At 47.0% G+C, this 20,272-nt stretch overlaps 1 long non-coding RNA gene across 1 annotated transcript; it reads left to right on the forward strand.

Annotated features, from left to right (window-relative positions):
* The first annotated feature begins 9,149 nt into the window (after window positions 1–9,149).
* On the forward strand, window positions 9,150–13,790 carry LOC120700060. The gene is made up of 3 exons (XR_005685771.1): window positions 9,150–9,590; window positions 12,220–12,304; window positions 13,428–13,790. It is a non-coding gene; the product is annotated as an uncharacterized LOC120700060 (long non-coding RNA).
* Window positions 13,791–20,272: the final 6,482 nt, after the last annotated feature.

A 20,272-nucleotide genomic window follows, 5' to 3' on the forward strand; every position in this document is an offset into this window, starting at 1 on the left:
GCCAGCGACCCAGCGCCGCCCCTCGCCGTGGCGAGCCACGTGCGATCCCAGACCGCCCGACCTGAGTGCCCAAATGTGTTCGCCATGTCCTGCTGGTCCTCCCAGACCTAAGCCCCGCTCGAATAGGCCCCCGGAGCACCAAGATTGGTGAACTCCGGCGAGTTTCCACCGCGCGCCGCCGCGGAGAATGGTCTCCGGCGACCCTCGCCGCCGCCCCGCGCGCCCAACCAATCCTGACTGCCCAATCTAACGCCGATGCACAGGATTAGAACGGCATACCCCTTTGATATGAACCACAGGATCATGAGCCAACGGATCAGATCCGCGCGTACCGGTTCGGCCTGGCCTTTTTTGTTAAAGAGCTCCTGGACTTTTCGGGAATTAACCCGCGGTCCACTGCTGTTCAAAAATAATTGCAGAGCAGCCCAGTTTTTAATGTTTAAGCCCCTGACCTTTTTAGAAATCGAACCCGCCGTCTAGCCCCTGTCTTTTTTCTTGTTAGACCCTAGATCTAACCATTAATTACATTTTAGTCCCTGGTTTTTGCGCAGACCCCCTGTAGTTCCAGTATTCTCGCAGTTTAGTCCCTAGACCTTGTTTTAGCCCTAGTTTTCGCGTTCTAGCTCCGTTTTAGGTGTTCTTTATATCCACGCGATCGTTGTAACGCGTAGAATAGTTCTAGCTCAGTTTTGTTTGCTGTTTTATATATTGTTGTACTGTTTCTTAGCTTTTGCCTTTGTTTCATGTATTTGTATGTGCTGGATCTTGTTTTGGCGTTGCGATCGTGAGTAGACGTTGAGCAGTCGGAGGAGTACCAGGAGCTAGCTTCCGCGGGACACTTCGAGTAGCAGGAGTAGTTTGAGGAAGGCAAGTATAACATGAACATTCCTATCACCTATAAATACAATGTCATACTGCATTTTAATATTGTATGCCTATAAGGACTTTCCTAGCCACTTTATATCATTTATATATATCCCTTGGGTTGCATTTTGGTTAGTTGTGCTAGGTGCCGCGCTATAACACACTTGGTCCTTTTTAATTAATTTGGTTAATGGTATATGCAACTTAATTCTGGGAGTGGCCATCTGTGCTCTGTGCTTGAGTGGCTCACTCTAACACATTTATATAAAGTATTGACCCTCGACCCTTGACACACACACTGACTCACACACACACTAACTCTCTCTCTCTCTCTCTTTCTCTATCCCACTAACACACAAACACACAGACACACACACCCACAGACACACTGACTCACACACACACTCACTAACTCTCTCTCTCTTTCTCTGTCCCTCTAACATACACACACACACTCTCTCTCTCTCAAACACGCATATTCGTTCAAAGAATTGAATTCTCCTACTTCATTTAAGGATGGACACATACTCTAACACATTTTTACGGTTTCAGTTAAGGATGGACCCCTTTGGTGATGACGAGGTCGCCAACCAATACATGTTGGATGCAATAAACGAAGATTCGAGGGCCTACACCACCCAGCCAATCGCTGAAGAAGATGCTCGGACAGCTGATTCGTTCCTGAATATGTCTGGAGATGCCGATGAAGAAGATGATGACTTTATGCTGCCGCCCAATCAACAGCAGCATGTTCCAATATGAATCTTAAAACTATATGCATGGTGACTTCGATAGATTAGTTTTACGATTAACATATCTTTTCTGTAATTTAGTCGACCTCCGCATCGACTTCGCTGAGCCAGTCAAAAGGGAGACTGTAAGGATCACCGGGGTGTCCGACCCTAGAGGGGGAGGGGTGAATAGGGTCGCTAATCGCTTTCTAACCTAGGGCTCAATCTATTTGCATAAGATAAACCTAACACGTCCTAAACATGCTAGTTATGACTAAGGTTTATTTATGCTACTCTCTGCTTACCCCTAAAAGACTTGCAACCTATAGCCAATCCTAATCAAACTAACTAGGAAAGTAAAGGCACGCAAGATAGAGTAAATGCGGAAACGTAATACAGTAAGTAAAGAGGTGAGGGAGAAAATATGCAAACTCCCGTGAAGACACCAGGACACACGATTTAACGTGGTTCGGTTAGGACACAAAGTCCCTCCCTACGTCCACGACCACTTGTCCAACAAGAACAAGTGTGATGCTAAGTCTCTTCGCTTGATCACCGTCTTGCGTTCACCACCAAGGCTTCCGGCAAGCAAAGGCTAAGTGGCGCCAAGTCACCAAGACAAGGCCACCGCCACCGTCTCTCTCAAAGCATCACCAATGGCACCGTCTTCACTATTGGAGCTTCTCACCAAGAGGGGTCTCCTTCCCCGCACAAAGTGTCGTTGCCGCTCCACACCAAGTCGGAGGGTCACACGACGAGTACACGGTTGCTTGCCGTAGCAAGACTTTGCTCAAGGAAGCTCTCGCAAGAACTAATCCCTATACAAGTGCATAAAGCACTCTCTCAAAGCTTCTCACAAGCTAGATATGACACTAAGCTTTGCTAAGATGGTTGGAGATGTTAGTTTGCTTAGGCAACACTTCCTTCAACTTTTCTGGCGTCCAACCTTATGCAGCAACCGGCCTTGGGGGCTATATATAGCCCACACACCCCAAAAGAACCGTTGGAAAAGTGGCTGACAAAAAGCGCTATCACCGGTTAAACTGATGATCCACTTTGTGTCATCACCGGTTTAACCGGTGAGCACCTTTTTCCAACTAGTTGTTATACTTCAATGGCTACCTTAATCAACCGACGTAATCAACCGGTGAATGTATCTTCATCGCCGGTTTAACCGGTGCATGTAACTGTCCCAGAGTTCCCGAAAACCAACTCTCTGGACAACTACACCGACGTTCACTTTGCCTTGATCGCCGGTTTAACCGGTGCCTGTAAAACTCCTGCTGCTTCTTCGGCCTCCAAGTCCATTACACCGGTGAGTGTAAAACACCCAACGCCGGTTAATTCGGTGCGAAACCCTAGCTCGCAGCTTCTGTGTTCATTGCACCGATGAGTGCAATTTGCTCATCATCGGTTAGCGGAACCACCGTAGGTGCGGCCTAGCTACACCTTTTTTATCTTTGTCATCACTTGAACCTAAAAGCCTGAGAATGGTCATCTTAACAATCATATTAGTCCAAGTGTTGTGTTGTCTATATCAATCACCAAAACATTATATTGAAATATGGCATGAGAGGCCATTTTCGCTACAGAGACGCCGGCAAACCAAGAAAATGGAGGGAAGACAGGTCGTCACAGAAGTGGACGCAGAGGGCTGTCCAAGTGCTCTAGAGGCTGCTAGCACAAAATTTGTCAACCAATGTGGGGTTATTGTTCGGGCAAGAATTCCGATCATCACAAGACTATGGAAAACGAGCAAACCCGAAGAACAGCAACACGCCATGCCTGCACATCATAAGGAAATGCTATGGGCAGAACTCAAGGATATGTTCACTCTTCCTGAAGGAGTTGACCAAGAACTTGTGAAGAAATGTGCCTTGAAAAAGATGGCCCTTGCCTTTGTAACTTTCAAAAAGAAGTTGTACATCAATTACATCAAGAAGGATAAGGAGCCGAACTGGGACGATCTTCCTCAGGTTAAACCATACTGGGAGGAGTTCAAACAATACAAACTATCAGAGGAAGCCCAAGAAAAATCCGAACAGGCCAAGGTGAATGCAGCAAATAAGAAGTACAGCCACCACCTTGGGGCTGCCGGGTACAAAAAGTCACTTAAAAATGGCAGATGATGGAGCAGGACCTTATGGATAGAGGCATCAGGCCGACGACTTGGGATTGGCCAGATAGATCCAAGTGGTGGTTATTTGTTAATGGCGTGACACTAAACCAGTTGGATGGAAGTTTGGTCGTGCCCGAGCATATGCAAGAAGTGTCCCGCGATCTAGTCGCTGCAATAGATGAGACCCAACAAGGAACATTCCAGCCTGAAAGGGAGAATGATGAGCTGACAAGGGCATTAAAGAATCTGGAACACCCTGGATGAGCCCGCGGCATCGGCGTGGTCCCATGGAATGTTACTTGGGCCGGAGATTCCTCTTACAAGACTCACCGAAAGAACAAAGCCGAACAGGAAGAGAAATTTCGTGCCATACAAGAAGAGATGAACATGAAGGTTGCGTCCTTAAAATCTCAGATGGACGCCAGGGTTAATGAGGCAGTGCAGCTAGCTCTGAGCCAAAGGGGCACTGCTGGGTCGCACCCGGATGTTGTGATAAGCCCGGCCTCCCAGCGACGCAGCAGCTGTGCATCCATGGCGGCGCCCGACGTACAAGCGGAACAGCAACCCCAGATTGAGCCAACGGCGGTAGATGACCAGAGGTATCCAGTGGATGATGTCACCATGCCGACACCGTGTGAGCTTCATGTGCGAGCAAGAAATATATCCATTCATGTAGCATACGGGTCAGCCCTGCCCCTGAATCCTTCTACTACAATTCATGGAAGGCCGATACCCCCTAGCTACACCTCTGTCACAGTCAAGCAGATAGTTGGAAACAATAAGAATCTTGAGCTCGACTTTGTTGGAGGGGATGGAGAGAAGACATTAGGAGACGCACTGCATGGGGTCATTCTATGGCGCAAGGCAGACATCAAACTTACTGCAAGCACAACGGCTTCCGTGCAGACCGATCGCCCGTCTCCGCGGCCTCCCTCACCGCCGTCCCCACAACCACCTCCTTCACCACCATCTCCGCCAGCGCTAAGGGCCACGAGAACTCCAACTCCTCCTGCACCCGAAAAAGGAAAGAAAAAGACAACATCCCTCCCAGCGGCTGGACCCTCAAAGAAGAAGCAAAAAACGGTCGAAAGAAAATTAACCTACGAGAAAACCGCTGAGGAGTTGGAAGAGGAGACTACTCGATATATAAAAGAACAATTGAAGCCTAAAGTCCCCCGCCGAGGGAAAAGGTACCTCTAGAACTAGGGAAAAAGCTTCTCGCAAACCTAGACAACCCACCAAAACCGAAAAGCTTACCCTCGGACTATGATCGTACTCTGACAAAGGCACACAAGGTGAGAAATCTGAAGAAAAAATGTGGCAAGACCATTCCTTAGCTTGGCACACAACAAAAATAACTCAAGCCCCTCCGGATGCCACGGTTGCCACTCCTACACCCGACGAACGTACAACTACAGGCGGACCTACAGGCCGCGATATTTCTTTCTGAAATTGGATTAATGCTAGAGGAGGCAACGGGGCAAGTGGAGGCGGAAATCCCTGTCACTCCCGTTTTTACTCCATTCCAGCATGGAAAACCTTTTGTCACTGAGGAAGAGGAGAAAAGTCTAGGCACGTAGATGTTCAATTTGCATAGATGGTACCTGCGAATGTCGAATGACGTAGGGAAAATGTTTGGAGTCAAGTATCCTGACCATGATTTCTTCCGCGGGGAGGACGACTTCTGGGTGTACTTCGAAAATTTATAACACATTTACCATTGACAAGCCCTCGACGCCTCTATCATCACCATTTGAGTTTTGTAAGTATCACTTACCTCTACATTAATACTTTTTGTTAACAAGAACATAATTATATGTGTGCATTATAAAATTTCTATTGTATCGTTTAGACAGGAGACCCAAAGAAGCCAAAAATATGGATGGCACCATCAGATCGGCTTCATGTCTCCTTTGCTAGTCAACTAGAATGTGCTCAACGAAAATTACACGGAAACATGCCAAAACATGTATGATTCGTTGACTAGGCAAAATTACAAATCCTATATATTCATACCATACAACTTTGGGTAAGCCTTGGTCGACTCAATCGTCTGTTATATTACTAAATAAATACTAAGTCGTCTAATGCATATATGTATATATCCTATCTATATCTGCAGTTATCATTGAATTTTAGTCATACTTTCCGTAGAGACCGGCAATCTTATAGTCTTTGACTCAATGAGAAATCCAAAGTCCGCAATCCAACATATCCTAGACCCCTTGAACAGGTAAGTTCAGTTTGCCCAATCAAATCCTTTTTCTATTAATAACAATTCCTGAATATCAAACTTAACTTTGAGCGCAGGGTTTGAAAATTTTTTGTGAAAAATAACAAAGGACGAGGTCAATGGAGGCCCGAACTGAACGTTAACATGGATTATCCGGTATGTTGATTCATAAAGATTTGTCTAGTTAAGTATATAATTCCAAATCGTTCTAAATTGAGTAATTTATTTGTTTCTCCTTATGTGTGCGAGACAACAACAAGGAACTGATTGGTGCGGGTACTACGTATGCGACTACTTGCACATCATGACTCCATGCGGGAAGGCTACTGATGAAGACACGAGAGTACGTCCAAACCGTTCACTAGTATATTTTCATAATTGTACTAACGCACATGATGTTAATCCTTTTTTCCTAAATGATAGATGTCTCAAATGGGGGATGAATGTTACTCTACTGATCGGATCAACGCCGTGTGCGAGCAGCTCGCCGGATTCATTTTGAACGAGATCTTGGATCCTAGAAGCGAGTTCTACCACGACGGTCACATCCATAGAGGACTTCCATCGACCTCCTGAGGGGACCAGTAGTTGGACTACAAACATGACTTGTACATTTGTAAATATTTTTAAACGTTGTGCCTTGATGTTTGTAAATTTGTAAATATATTAGTTCATCTAATTAGCATAATTATGTGCTCGCATTTCACTTTTAGTTAGTTTCAAATATTCTCTGAAAACGAACACGAACAACCAATGAACGTATAGTACTGTAGAGCTTAAGTGTGTTTAGCAATTATAAAAGAATAAATAGTAATAAATATAACAAACAAAACTAGATTTGGAAGAAAAAAAAAGAAAAAGGTCATAGGTACCGGTTGGAAAGACCAACCGGTACCAAAGGGGCTGCCACCTTGCAACAGCGTGACAACCTCTTTGGTACCGGTTGGATTTTCCAACCGGTACCAATGGGTGCCTAAGGCACCGGGTTAAATACCCGGTGTTTTAGACCCAAGCCAATGGTCTCGGTTGCGGGGGGCACCGGTTGGGAAACCGGTACCTTAGGCCCTTCTCAGCCGGTGCTGAAGGCCTGTTTTCTAGTAGTGCTTCGACAATCGATCAGGGGCTCGCTGGTGCCGTCGTGCGTATGCCTAGCTAATTATAATCTTATATATAGGTATGTATATACAGTAGGTTACCTGGGAGCCTACCCGTTGGACCCGACGTTGGTCTGGTTTTTTCTCTGGCCGCCGGTTTTACCCACCTCCCGGTCCCCAGCTCGCAATAGATCGTGCGCCGCCGGTTTTTCCATCCATGATCCTCCGACCTCTCCTCTCCCGCAGGCGAAACAGATCGCGGCTCCATCCGTCCTCCCGCCGGCGATCCTCCGGTGATGTGCCGTGCGCCGCCCTCCTCCGTGCCTTCCTGCACTGCCCTCCCCCGTGCCTTCCTGCTTCGCCGGCTCTCGTCCCGCCCTGCAACACCCTGCGCCGCCGGACCCTGCGACACCCTGCGCCGGCAGCTGCCATCGGCAGGCTTCCCGTCAGCGACCCTCGGGCTACCCCCGCGAAGGGCTGCGCGGCCGGGCCCCCTCCCGACCCGGCGAGGCACCCTCTCCTGGTCCCCAATCTCGCGATTCGGGCCCTCCCCGGCGACCCTCTGGTGAGGCGCGGTCATGTCGCCCCTCTCGCCGTCCGGTGAGGTCCTACGCCGCCGGCTACCTGCAGCCATCTGGACGTCAGCGCGTCGCCCGCTGTCCTGTGAGGTACCCCCACCTGCTCCCCAATTTCTTGCGTCTCTGACCCCCGCCGGCATCTCTCTGGTGAGGTGGGGCTAATGTTCTCCCCATCTCGCTGACCCGCCGAGGCCCTGCGCCGACGCCCCCGTGCCCCCTGTCGAGCTGCAGCTTGAAGGTGTCCGTGCCGGCCACCGTTCAGAGAAGAACCTCCCACCTGCTCCACCGGCGAGACCCTGCACCGCTGTCGACCCTCCAGTTGACGCGTGTCGCGTCATCGGCTAACCCGCCTCCCGCCATCCTGGAGAGACCCTAGCCCGATGGAGCCTTCTGGTGCTTAATTGTCTCCCATTCACTGCTTGCCGTGCTCTGCGAAGATATATTTCGATTCATTATATTTCAATGTATGCAGTGCTTAGTCCATAGTAATACGTGCTTGCGTGTGTGTGTAGTAAAATAATTACAATTCCAATTACGTGTGGAGAACAGGGATACGACTCAACGTGACGGACGGACGGATGAAAATTGACGGCAGGCATAACTCACGAAGGATTGCTTATTTTCTTTGGAATTATATAAGAGAAATAGAGATAGAAATAGATAGAAATATAAAGCATGCATGCATGCTTGTTTTGGTTAATTAGTACGTTTGTGTGATGTGTGCGTTTTTAGGGAAGTACTTCTTTCTTGGTCACGAGAAAAAGGAAAACTTGGATACTACCCTACTCTGAATAGTATGCAACTACAAGCATGTAGTCCCTGCGATTTGCAAAGCCAGGAGGAGGAGCCCAGGTGGATCGGCGATCGAGTGAATCATGATGCAGCGTTGGCGGTCGTCGATGACGCTTGGGGAAGCGAACGCGGAGGACGGCGTGTCCCGTTCGTGCCTGTGGGCACAGGCAGTCTTCTTGCAGCTGCTCATCTTCGCCTTGGCCTTGGCTCTCGACATCGTCATCTATATATTAACCCACGGCGCCGCGCCAGCCCGCGATCTCTCCCTCTTGGTGGCGTGGGCGCCCTACCTGGCGCTGGCCTTGGTGATCACGAGCTACATCATCGATCTGTCCCATCCGCTCGCGCCCGTCGCCGCGCGCTATGCTGTGCTCTACGGCGCCGCCCTCGCCGGCGGCACTCTTCTGGGGGCGGGTGCCCTTGTTGTCTGCCTCAATCGCCACGCTCCGGCAACTATAGCCTTGGTCGGCGTCCTCGCCGTCGCCCTCGCCGGGCTACTCGCCTTGTGGGTCTGGCTTGATCGCACCTACGACGGACTACGGTGATGCTTATTACCTGCCTAGCTAGTTAGCTAATCTCCTTTACTCCATCCGTTTGAAATTACAGGTCACTCTAGTTTTTTTTAATATATAGATTTTTATTATAATTATATATATCTAGACATGATAATAAATAGGTAAAGACTACTAACCAACCAGCCGTATTTTTGTTTGTCTGTACGGCCTTATCGATTCGCAGCTGCTAACTCACGCCTCCACACTGTCCAGAACCGAATCATCGATCCATTCTCTCTCCCTCTTCCCCTCCTCCCACCCCGCCATTGCCTCCTCCAATCTTCCATGCCACCGCATCCTACCCTTCCCTGCCCACCCCACCGCAGCCTCCTCCCCTCCTCCCCTCGCCCCCCTGCCTCCTCCCTCCGCGGCGGCGCATGGGCCCGCACGCGAGGACACGACGGCGCGCGGTGAGGAACTCCCTTTGAGGTGATGCGTGACGACACGCCGGCGCGGTGCGGCGCGGCGACTATGAGGCAGCGAGCGGGACGAGGTGTGGTGGCTCGGATGCGGCGGCGAGCGGGGCGTGGACCGGCGCACGGATCCGCCGGGCTGCAGCGGGGGACTGCGATGCTGCGGCACGCAGGGCAGTTTTCGCCTCATGGATCATGGTTATCACCACCGAGTAATGGTCCTCCTCCCCCTTCCCCTTCCCTCTACCTGATTGATGCATGGATGGGTTAGGATTAGGGGATTTGGAGCTGGGCGTATGGTGGGGGTTAGGCATAGAGCCCCATGGATATGCTTCAACCTCTCCATCATCGAGGATTAGAGGTGAGGGGCTAGGCATGCTGGCCCCATGGATATACGTGGTTCATTTTTTACCATTTCTACATATCAATTTTGCGCTTGTTGTTTTGGTGCTAGACCAATCCATGTGTTGTAGTTAGAGGATGGTGAGTGAAGAACTAAAGATGTGGATGGGTGTGTTTAGGATTTTGGAGTACACGATTTTCATTGTCTGATGTGTTTTCAAGAATGGAACTTTTTTGCTGTAGTTGTCCGTTGCAATTGGGGTGTAGGCAAGCTTGTGCTGTGGGAGCCATGCCATTTAGGGACGCAATGGTGAATGTGGGAGGGAGTTTGTGCTGTTTGTCACCACCAGATTCGTATGTACTGCCGCTTGTGTTCGAGAAGCCATGGGATTGGTAGCTTAGATTTTGGTCATTTTCTTAGCAATTTAGTTTATCCATGCTAAGAATTTTATATTGAATTTACAAGCAATTTTATATGAGTGTAAGGATCACCGGGGTGTCCGACCCTAGAGGGGGAGGGGGTGAATAGGGTCGCTAATCGCTTTTCTATCCTAGGGCTCAATCTAATTGCATAAGATAAATCTAACACGTCCTACACATGCTAGTTATGATTAAGGTTTATCTATGCTACCCTCTACTTACCCCAAAAGACTTGCAACCTATAGATAATCCTAATCAAACTAACTAGGAAAGTAAAGGTAAGCAAGAAAGAGTAAATGCGGAAACGTAATGCGGTAAGTAAAGCGGTAAGGGAGAGGATATGCAAACTCCCGTGAAGACACCAAGACACACGATTTAACGTGGTTCGGTTAGGACACCAAAGTCCCTCCCTACGTCCACGGCCACTTGCTCACAAAGAACAAGTGGGATGCCGAGTCTCTTCGCTTGATCACCGTCTTGCCACGCCTCCAAGGCTCCCGACAAGCAAAGGCTAAGTGACGCCAAGTCACAAAGACGAGGTCACCGCCACCGTCTATCTCGAAGCGTCACCACGGCACCGTCTTCACTATCTTGGAGCTTTAACACCAAGTAGGGGCCTCCTTCCCCGCACAAAGTGTCGTTGCCACTCCACACCAAGTCGGAGGGTCACACGACGAGTACACAAGTTGCTTGCCGCAGCAAGACTTTCTCTCAAGCTAGTTCTCTCAAGAACTAAGCCTAAACAAGCACTAAGCACTCTCACAAGTGTGCTTAAGCCTATATGATGTACAATGAAGCTCTATGGTGGTTGGAGATGATCTTTAGCTCTTGTATACTTCCTTGAACTCCAGCACACTCAAATGATGCGGCCTTGGGGGTATATATAGGCAGCACAAGCAAATATAGCCGTTGGAGAAAAGCTGCCAGAAATGTGCTTAACACCGGTTAATCCGATGCTCCCCAAATTGCCATCGTCGGTTTAACCGGTGATACTAAACTGCCCACTGAAAACTAGCCGTTACGTGTACGGGCAATCAACCGACGCAATCGACCGGTGTATGTAATATTAGCGTCGGTTTAACCGGTGAGTGCAACTGTCCTCTGATCCTTGAAAAACAAACTCTCTGGACAACTGCACCGACGCCATTAACCGGTGCATCATCGGTTCATCCGATGTATGCATTTTTCTTGGTCTGCTTCTGTCATTGCACCGACGCATTCAAACTTCCTATCGTCGGTTCATCCGGTGCCAAACCCTAGCCCGCAGGCCATCTCTGTCATTGCACCGATGAGTACATTTTGCCTTACGTCGGTTTAACCGGTGATACTAAAACTCCCAGACGTGCTCAAGTCAATGCACCGACGTGTGTAATTTGCTTGGCGTCGGTTCAACCGGTGACTTGATTTCTTTTAGGTGCTTGGCGGAACCCCCGTAGGGGCGGCCCTTCGGGCCTAGCTTCGCCTCTCTTCTCTTTGTCATCACTTGAACCTAAAAGCCTGAGTATATCATCTAAGCAAACACATTAGTTCAAGTGTTGCGTGTGTCATCAATCGCCAAAACATTATATTGAAATATGGCATGAGAGGCCATTTTCGCTACAATGAGCCACTACCACTATGTAGTTATGGTTATGTAATAAGGGTAGGCTATTTAGGATTTAGGCAATTTAGTTTATTATGCAACTATGGTAGTCTAGTTTTGTGATTGTCTATAACTCTATATGATGGTTATGAGATCCAATATTTTACTTCTACATTCGGTAGATCACAAGCACCTATGTTATTTGTCTTATCATTCTTGAGACATTATTCATCATTTGGGCTATCCGGTAACCACCTGTACATGTGTCAGTTCTAAATAATCAATGGTAAAGATATTAGCTTCTAAATTAAACAATTTAGGATCCACAAGGAAGCATTTTAGGCTGTGCAATTTAGAAATTTAGGAACCATGGATAAGCAAATTTAGTTGTATGATCAATTTAGGCCACTATTCTACAATTACGTACAATGCAAAAGTAAAGAATTTGTAATTTAACAGTTTCAGCTTTATGTGTGCATGTTCCTATCATATTGCAGGCCAGCAAAGAATTCACCATGATTATGCAGAAGAAGCTCCAAAATAGTTTATGTAAACTACCTTGGACGAACTGTTCTCCCAATGGTCAGTCATCAATATACTAATTTTTTTCTTCAGAACTTCTCACTTTCAATTATTCTATACACATTTTTTCTCCAACTATTTTGATACTAGTTAGTGGTTACTGACAATGAATAAATTCCACTGGTTGCAGTTGCAGAATAATGATACCTTAACATTTTTTCTCGTACCTTGGATGATTTTGCCTTTTTTACTTTTTCATAGGCAACTTGTGTGAAATCTATATGGAAATTATGTATTTTGGTTTACTATTTTGGGTGTTCTAATTAGCATTTTTGGTGTTAAGCTTATCTGTCATTTTTCAACTGATTTAATTTGTTCTTGGTGCATATTGCAATTCATATGTTAGCTAGAAAATAACACAGGTCTTGTTTACTAGATAGGCGAGTGACAGGGTGCATTTTTGATGTGGGAAGTTTGGATGTCATGGTTCAATTAGGGTGTTACATTTGATCCACATGCATCAGCTAGGCTACTGCTTTTTCAGGAAGTGTGAGCACTGAGCAGAGCATGAGTAGCAAAAGTAGTATACCACTTGAAACGGCGTATGGACATAGGACTTGCACATGCCTAGCATCATATTCGCCAATCTGCAGAGTTGTCATGAGTTTACCCTTGTCAAGTCATGACAGTACTTCAAAGCCACGATCGGTTTTGTTAGCTTTGGTTTAGCACATTGTTGTTCTTGGTTAGGCAAAGTACTATTCTCGCTTTGGCAAAGTAATGTACTTAGATAGGCAAAGTATTGTTATTAGTCAGACAAAGTACTGCTTTTAGTCAGACAAAGTAGTATTTTTAGGTAGGCAAATTATTGTTATCGATTAGAAAAATTATTAGTTTTAGTTAGGCAAGTCTTGAATAATAAGCTTCGCCATAAGCTTTGAAGGAGAATTTAAGCAAGTCTCATTATTAGGCAAGTCTCAAGTATTATGCCACATGCAACTACTAGCACTTGTACTAGATCCCTCCCTACTACTATGTGCAATCAGCATTATGCAACAAAGATATGCCGTGCAGTGGGGACAGTGATCATTGGTGTGGTTTGGTTCAAAACTCTTTGATCCTGCCTACCTTACCATAAGCATGAGGTTCAGTGTTCTTGATAGTTTTCTTTATTTCTTTCTAGGTTTGTTGCTCTTCTTTTCTGTTGGTCCTACCTCTTTTCTGAAGTGGAGCAAGAAAGAAATCACAGCATTTCTCAATCTCTGTCTAATGATGTGAGGAGAAGACGCTGCTACATGGGTGAACCACACACACATGTATGGGCAAGACTGAAGCAGCTACCCTATGCTCACCCTCCTCCAAATCAGGGTCTGATTGGTCCCAAATTTTGTTGATGTTTGCTACTTTGTCGGGCAATAATCTGAATCTAGAATGTTTCAATTTCACTATAAAGAGTAAAAGGCTGCTATGGTCTGGGTGCCTGCCCCTCCCACATCTCCTGGGAGTATGGCATATACCATTATATTATCCATGCAATTTTCATCTGTGTTCAATAGCCCCTTTTTTATTGAAAAACTGCAGTTTTTTTCATTTTTGGTGAGGTGGTGGGAGATCAGGAAAGCTGGAGACAAAGTACTATCTTAGTTAGGACCAAAGGACATCAGGTTCCACAGTTAGGCAATTCTGTACTTTCAGTAGGAAGTACAAGGCATTTTTTACACAGTCAAATCATGCATGTTTCTGGTTCACTCAGCATAAAAAACTAATCAAGTTTCAAATCTACAGATCTACTTAAAACAACTATAACATTGGATTTTATGGTGTGGATGATAGGGAAGCAACCAGGGGGGTATTGAGCACTTCTGTCCATAAATTCACTGTTGCTAGAAATTCCCTGTGTATAGCAATTTGTTGGGGTAAAACAAAGAAGATTTGTGAGTTTTTGTCTCTGGAGGATGTGATTTTCCCCATGGATCTATTATGTGCTAGAAACCTAAAACGAAGCTGCAAATGATGGGTACATAGTAGTAAAAAAAGCTCTCTTGACCTGCTCACTTGATCCGCTTCTTTTTCCTCTCGTTTGTTTCATGCAGGCCGTCTACTTTTGTTTTTCGTAATGATTTCCTGTGTTGTTGTGCTGCCTTTGGCGGAAACCATTCCTGGCAAATTAGCTTGGGAGGGGCGAGAGGAGTTGGGGCGGGAGAGTTCCGTGGGGCATTTGGCTTTTGTTTTGGCGCACATGCAAGTTGTCGAGGACGGGGAACCGGAAATGGAATTGCTAATATAATAGACTTTCCAAAAATAAATCAGCCGTAGGGGTGGGTAATATTACGGCCGGCCGTAAATTAGTCAGATCCTAATAAATATTGCTTGTAGTTTTCTACTGTACAACTGGAAACTTGTGTATCCTAAGCCCTGTTTGCTGGAATACTTTGGTTCTCTATTGCTGGTCCATCTGCTCTAGTTTAATTTCTACCCTGCAGCTGGAATACTCGTGTATCATAAGTTATTTATGGAATATTTTGGTTCTCTATTGCTAGTATCCATCTGTTCTAGTTTTTTTTCTAGACCATGCATTTGAAGCAAACATTAGGAAGGAAGCCCTCTTGCTTTATTTATTTTCTCTTTAAAAAAAACTCTCATGGAGCCACCGATCTACCATCTAGCCAGTGTCGACACAATTATTGGACGTCCCTTTAATGGAGCCCTCCGGAAACCCTAAGAAATCCTAACCCAGCTACAACCATGCATGCCTCATTGTCTCAATGCAAGATCGTTGCCTGCCGTGTTGGCCCGGCCGTCCGGCCCCGTAGAGCAAGGTTGCCGTCTTCTTGGATGCCGGTCTTCCTCGAGAAGCTCTATCGCGTTTTGCGTCAAGGATGACCAAGGTAAGCATGTAGGGAACGGATAATGTGAACTGAAGTGGGTCCATCTTGAAGCTTTCACATCCGTTGATGCTACATCGTCCAACCGTTTAAAGCGAGAAATGAATCAGTGACCTTTTTTATCAATTCAATTTATGGTCCGCCTTTTTGTTCTACTAGCATAGTCGCACGTGCGACAAGCACCTGATTTAAAAATTTAGGGTGAAGAGATCTTCTTTGGATTCAATTTGAAGAATATTGGTCATGTATAGCATTCATTTTAACAAGTATCAATTTTTTTAAAATCGTATGGTGAAGAGTGATTTGAACTAGAAATGTATTTCATTCAAAGACAAAGGGTCATGTCACTAGCTCAAGAAAAATGTGCTCAAAGTAAAGAAGCAAAGTTGGATGCGCTCCTCAGATTGAGATTGATCAAAGCATGGCATGAGATACCAATGAGAAGCTCAGGAAGTTGAAATGTAATTTATCTTTGATCTTGAGTATAGACATGCCGTACTATCTAGAGGAATGCTCATATGTGGAATCCAACGTTATTAACTTGTCCGACTAACGTAATTATTCACAGTTAATATAACCAGTACATATGATTATGCCTACTCAGGCGACTATCTCGACTAGAAGTCTGGTCGTCCGAACTAAATATGATTAGTTGTTCCATTATTATGGGGACCACTGGTTTACAGCAAGTCTTGAGCAACTTTTGGACCATCGGTTAGTACACAAACTTGGCCAGAGGGTGCGTTTAGATACTTAATCTCTCTGATCGCTTATTTGGGAGCAACAACTTGGCAGGTGCGTTCAAATAGATCGCCGAGACGATATATGGGCAAAAAAATTGCCATGTAGGCAGCTCATGTGTACATTTAGGTCTTATGTGTACAAAACCTGTGATTTAGCACTAATGCAAATACCATCTGATTTATTTGCTCGTTGTTGTTTGGACTCTATTAAGTTGACGTAGAGAACTCCTTGTTTATTTGGCCTTAATTATTTTGATGGATAGAAGTGTCCATGGAGAGGCTCAAAGAGTTTTGGCATTAGCTAACGGCACGCCGCCGAGCAATCTTTCGCCTAGCTATGAGACTAAGACGGAGGGAACCTAGCAGCCCGGCTATAGATTATAGTGAATTTGGTGACCTTGGTGACGACCCTCGCGATGAAGAGCGCAGGGCCACGAAGGTGTGTCAACGGCGGTGGTGGCCGCGATGTTGACAGTAGCAGCGGAGGAGGAGGAGGAGGAGGTAGGGGAGGAAGGCGTCCCACACCAGCAAGTGGCAGACCAGCAGAATGAAGACGGTGAGAAGGGTTATAATGAGGGAAAGGGTGGATGGTGGCAGCATATAGAGCGCGCCGACTAAATCGGAGATGAAGTGACCATGAAGAGGAGGACGCAGAAACAGATCGACTTGAAAGACTTGGCCGAACCTACCAGCCTCGCTGACATGCCGGCACTCACGATGGCGATGAGGACGTTGTCAGACCCGGGACCACGAGATACCTAGCGTGGCACGGTTCAGTACCCGATATGTGATGGGGCTTGTCTCATACCCATTCGGCATGTAACTAGTCGGATAGATATAGAACTAGTCGGTATAGAAAGAAACCACCCGAGTAGTACTTGGTGCTGACTCTTAGGCCCATACCGATCTAGGGTTTCCTTGTAACCTTGCCTCCCCAGCCTATATAAGGGCAGGCAAGGACCCCTCTAGGGGTGGAACAGAAGGTAGAGACGCATAACCTAGCGCATACACCATCCATCCATTTACATCCAAAGCAATACACACCACCCAACAGGACGTAGGGTATTACGCATCTTTGCGGCCCGAACCTGTCTAAACTCTTGTGTTGCTTACACCATCGTGTTCTTGATCTCGGAGTCTTCCCACATCAAACCTCTAACTAAGGGTATCCCTAGGTAGACATGACGGTAAAACACCGACAGCTAGCGCCCACCGTGAGGCACGACTCCGATGATCTTCTCGCGAAATCGATGGCCTCCCTCAACCTCGACAACATCCTCGAGAAGGGAACTACCCTCTCCTTCGGAGACTGGATCTTCGTTGCTGATGGATCAGGAGGGTTCACCACTCACCTGTCAGGAGAACAGAACATTGAGACCCCTCGTCTAAGGATGGTACGGAACAAAACAACTCACCAGCACAAGCTGACACAACGCAAAACCTCCCTGAAGATTCTCAGGAAGGTGAAAATTTCAATCTAATAAAGAGATACTGGTCAGATCTAGAATCACCCCCACGATCCCTAGCAGACGACTCTGATCTACTCAAAGGGATCGATCGAGTGACAAACAAGCTTTCCGAGTGTATTAACATCGCACAAAGCGTGTCACACGAGAACAATACTTCCCATGATGCAACAACAACCTCCTTAAAACCATTAGAGAAATCAACAGATGACATCTTCACTCATCTGGACAGAATAGATAACACGCTGCTAGACTGCATTTAGTTATCAAAAAATACACTTAGAGCTTCAGAGCGAAACTCATCAGAGGCACAAAAAAAATCAACCAAGAATTTGATGATTTCATGAGTAGTTTGGACCAATTACCTACAGGTAAAAACTTCAGTTCCAACGACGACCACCACAACAAAGTTAGAGACCAAGATCTCGCCGACTACATATATAAACAGTCTAGATCCCCTGGACAACTTGGCTGACCTAGACGACTGGTCAGCTGACATCAACTTATTCATGCAGGGGCTAATCGATACTGCAAGGTCCGACGAGCTTTGGCTAAAAGCTAAAGCGAAGGAAACATGGGAGAATTTCCAATGGAACCTTCCGGAAATAACCCCACAAGGGGACAATTTGGAAAATCCTCAACCATCAGAGGAAGATCTCAAATTATGAAATGACTTGACTCTCCGTTTAGAGATGGGTTTACCCCCTCCGGAACCAACTTACCATCCTTGGGGCTTGAAAAATTCGGCCTCTATCATTCAAAAGATTCTCAAGTACCAGATCCCAACCGATTCAGAAAGAGATCTGGACTTCCTTTTAGGGAAAAAGGAACCCGTCAACAACGGGAAGGGTCAAGAAAATGACCAAACAGATCCCGATATAGGATCCAGAGTCCAACTCAAACACGCCCCAGTCTTGACTACAAAATCAACCCCCGAGGGTCGCACCGTGTATTGGACTTACCCACGTGAGGACAGAAACCTAGAGTCTACGCTCTTACCCTATCAAGAGGGGCTACCGCTGCCTTCGCCCCGCCTCGAGTCCAACAACAAAGATCCCTCACGCGAAGTCCTAATGGTAAGACTCATGGAGATCGATAACAACGACGACTCGATGGAGAGAATCAATCTAGAGGACTACAACTCCGACGAATTCAATGAGTACCTCTCCGATGACGATCTCCCTCCGACCACGGAAGAGGTACCTGCCAATCTCAACCCTGAACCCTATCGCCCCCTCCAAGTCTCATGGTCACCATCAAGATGGAAGAAGAAGACGATAGCTACGAGCAATATCAGCGAAGGATTCGCAACCAAAGGCGCGCTGAACGCCGCCAACGCGTCCTTGAACACATCCAGGAAGACAATGGAGAGTCTCACGACTACTCCAACAATGACCTCCGCAACGTCATCAACATCGAGAGAGATGCACGCACTGTCATCATCTCCAAAAGCCACGAGCGAGAAGAGGTAGAATCATATAGCCCCTCCTCCAACTGTCGCCTTCCAACAAGCTATTCTGCTCCAGCACGCAAGAAGCCAAATACCAAGTCCCATGATTCAGAAGCCGGTCCATCCAGACCTCCCAGACCACAGTACAAGAAGGCGGAGATCACTCAGCATCGCTTCGAGCAAGCACTCCACAGGCGTTGCCCATGGCATCCTAGTGGCAAGCACTCTACATTCGAATGCCACAATCTCCGCAAATCACTCGGAGCTCCTCCAGCACCGCCACAAGAACCGGAGGCTCCATCTCAAGGCTAGAAGAAGAAGACAAAGTCATCTACCTCGCTCTATTCAGGAGCACTACCCTAGAATTTTTTACTTAAATTAGTAAAGTGTGGTAAGCACATTAGTGCTTTATATCTAGCAGCAGTTTAAGAGTTTTCTGAGTCAAACGTCTTGTAACAAGACCAGGAGTTAATATAATAAACAGTATTACCAATCATGCCTCCGACTTGTACTGCTCTCCCTTGGGACCACGCTCCCACCTGGGTAACATCTCCGTGATTTCATTCCTACAATATTCACGGGAAGCTAATGGAACCCTCGGGCCTTTGAACCTGGCAGGAAGCGTCCTCGACTACTTTCTGACAGGCTAGTACAACGCCTACCTGGCTAAGTGCTCCCTGCTCAAGAAAGCATTCGGGCTGTACTGCTCTCCCTTGGGACCTCACTCCCACCTGGGTAACATCTCCGTGATTTTGTTCCTACAATGTTCATGGGAAGCTAATGGAACCCTCAGGCCTTTGAACCCGGCGGGAAGCGTCCTCGACTACTTTCTGACAGGCTAGTACAACGCCTACCCGGCTAAGTGCTCCCTGCTCAAGAAAGCACTCGGGTTGTACTGCTCTCCCTTGGGACCTCACTCCCACCTAGGTAACATCTCTATGATTTCGTTCCTACAACGTTCAGGGAAAGCTAATGGAACCCTCGGGCCTTTGAACCTGATGGGAATCGTCCTCGACTACATTCTGACAGGCTAGTACAATGCCTACCCGGCTAAGTGCTCCCTGCTCAAGAAAGCATTCGGGCTGTACTGCTCTCCCTTGGGACCTCGCTCCCACCTAGGCAACATCTCTGTGATTTCATTCCTACAACGTTCACGGGAAGCTAATGAAACCCTCGGGCCTTTGAACCCGGCGGGAAGTGTCCTCGACTACTTTCTGACAGGCTAGTACAACGCCTACCCGACTGAGTGCTCCCTGCTCAAGAAAGCACTCGGGTTGTATTGGTCTCCCTTGGGACCTCGCTCCCACCTGGGTAACATCTCCGTGATTTCATTTCTACAATGTTGTAGACGAAGAGAGTGATGCATCAGGCCGGACTGTTGGTCGCGTCACAGGAGAGGGAACTATAGGTAGGAATTGGCGGGACGCACCCCCAGATAGTCCATCAACTCGCCGTCGTACTCATCTCAGTTTGGACAGAGTTAG

The sequence above is a fragment of the Panicum virgatum genome, chromosome 3K, assembly GCF_016808335.1.
Source record: "Panicum virgatum strain AP13 chromosome 3K, P.virgatum_v5, whole genome shotgun sequence".
NCBI lineage: Eukaryota > Viridiplantae > Streptophyta > Magnoliopsida > Poales > Poaceae > Panicum > Panicum virgatum.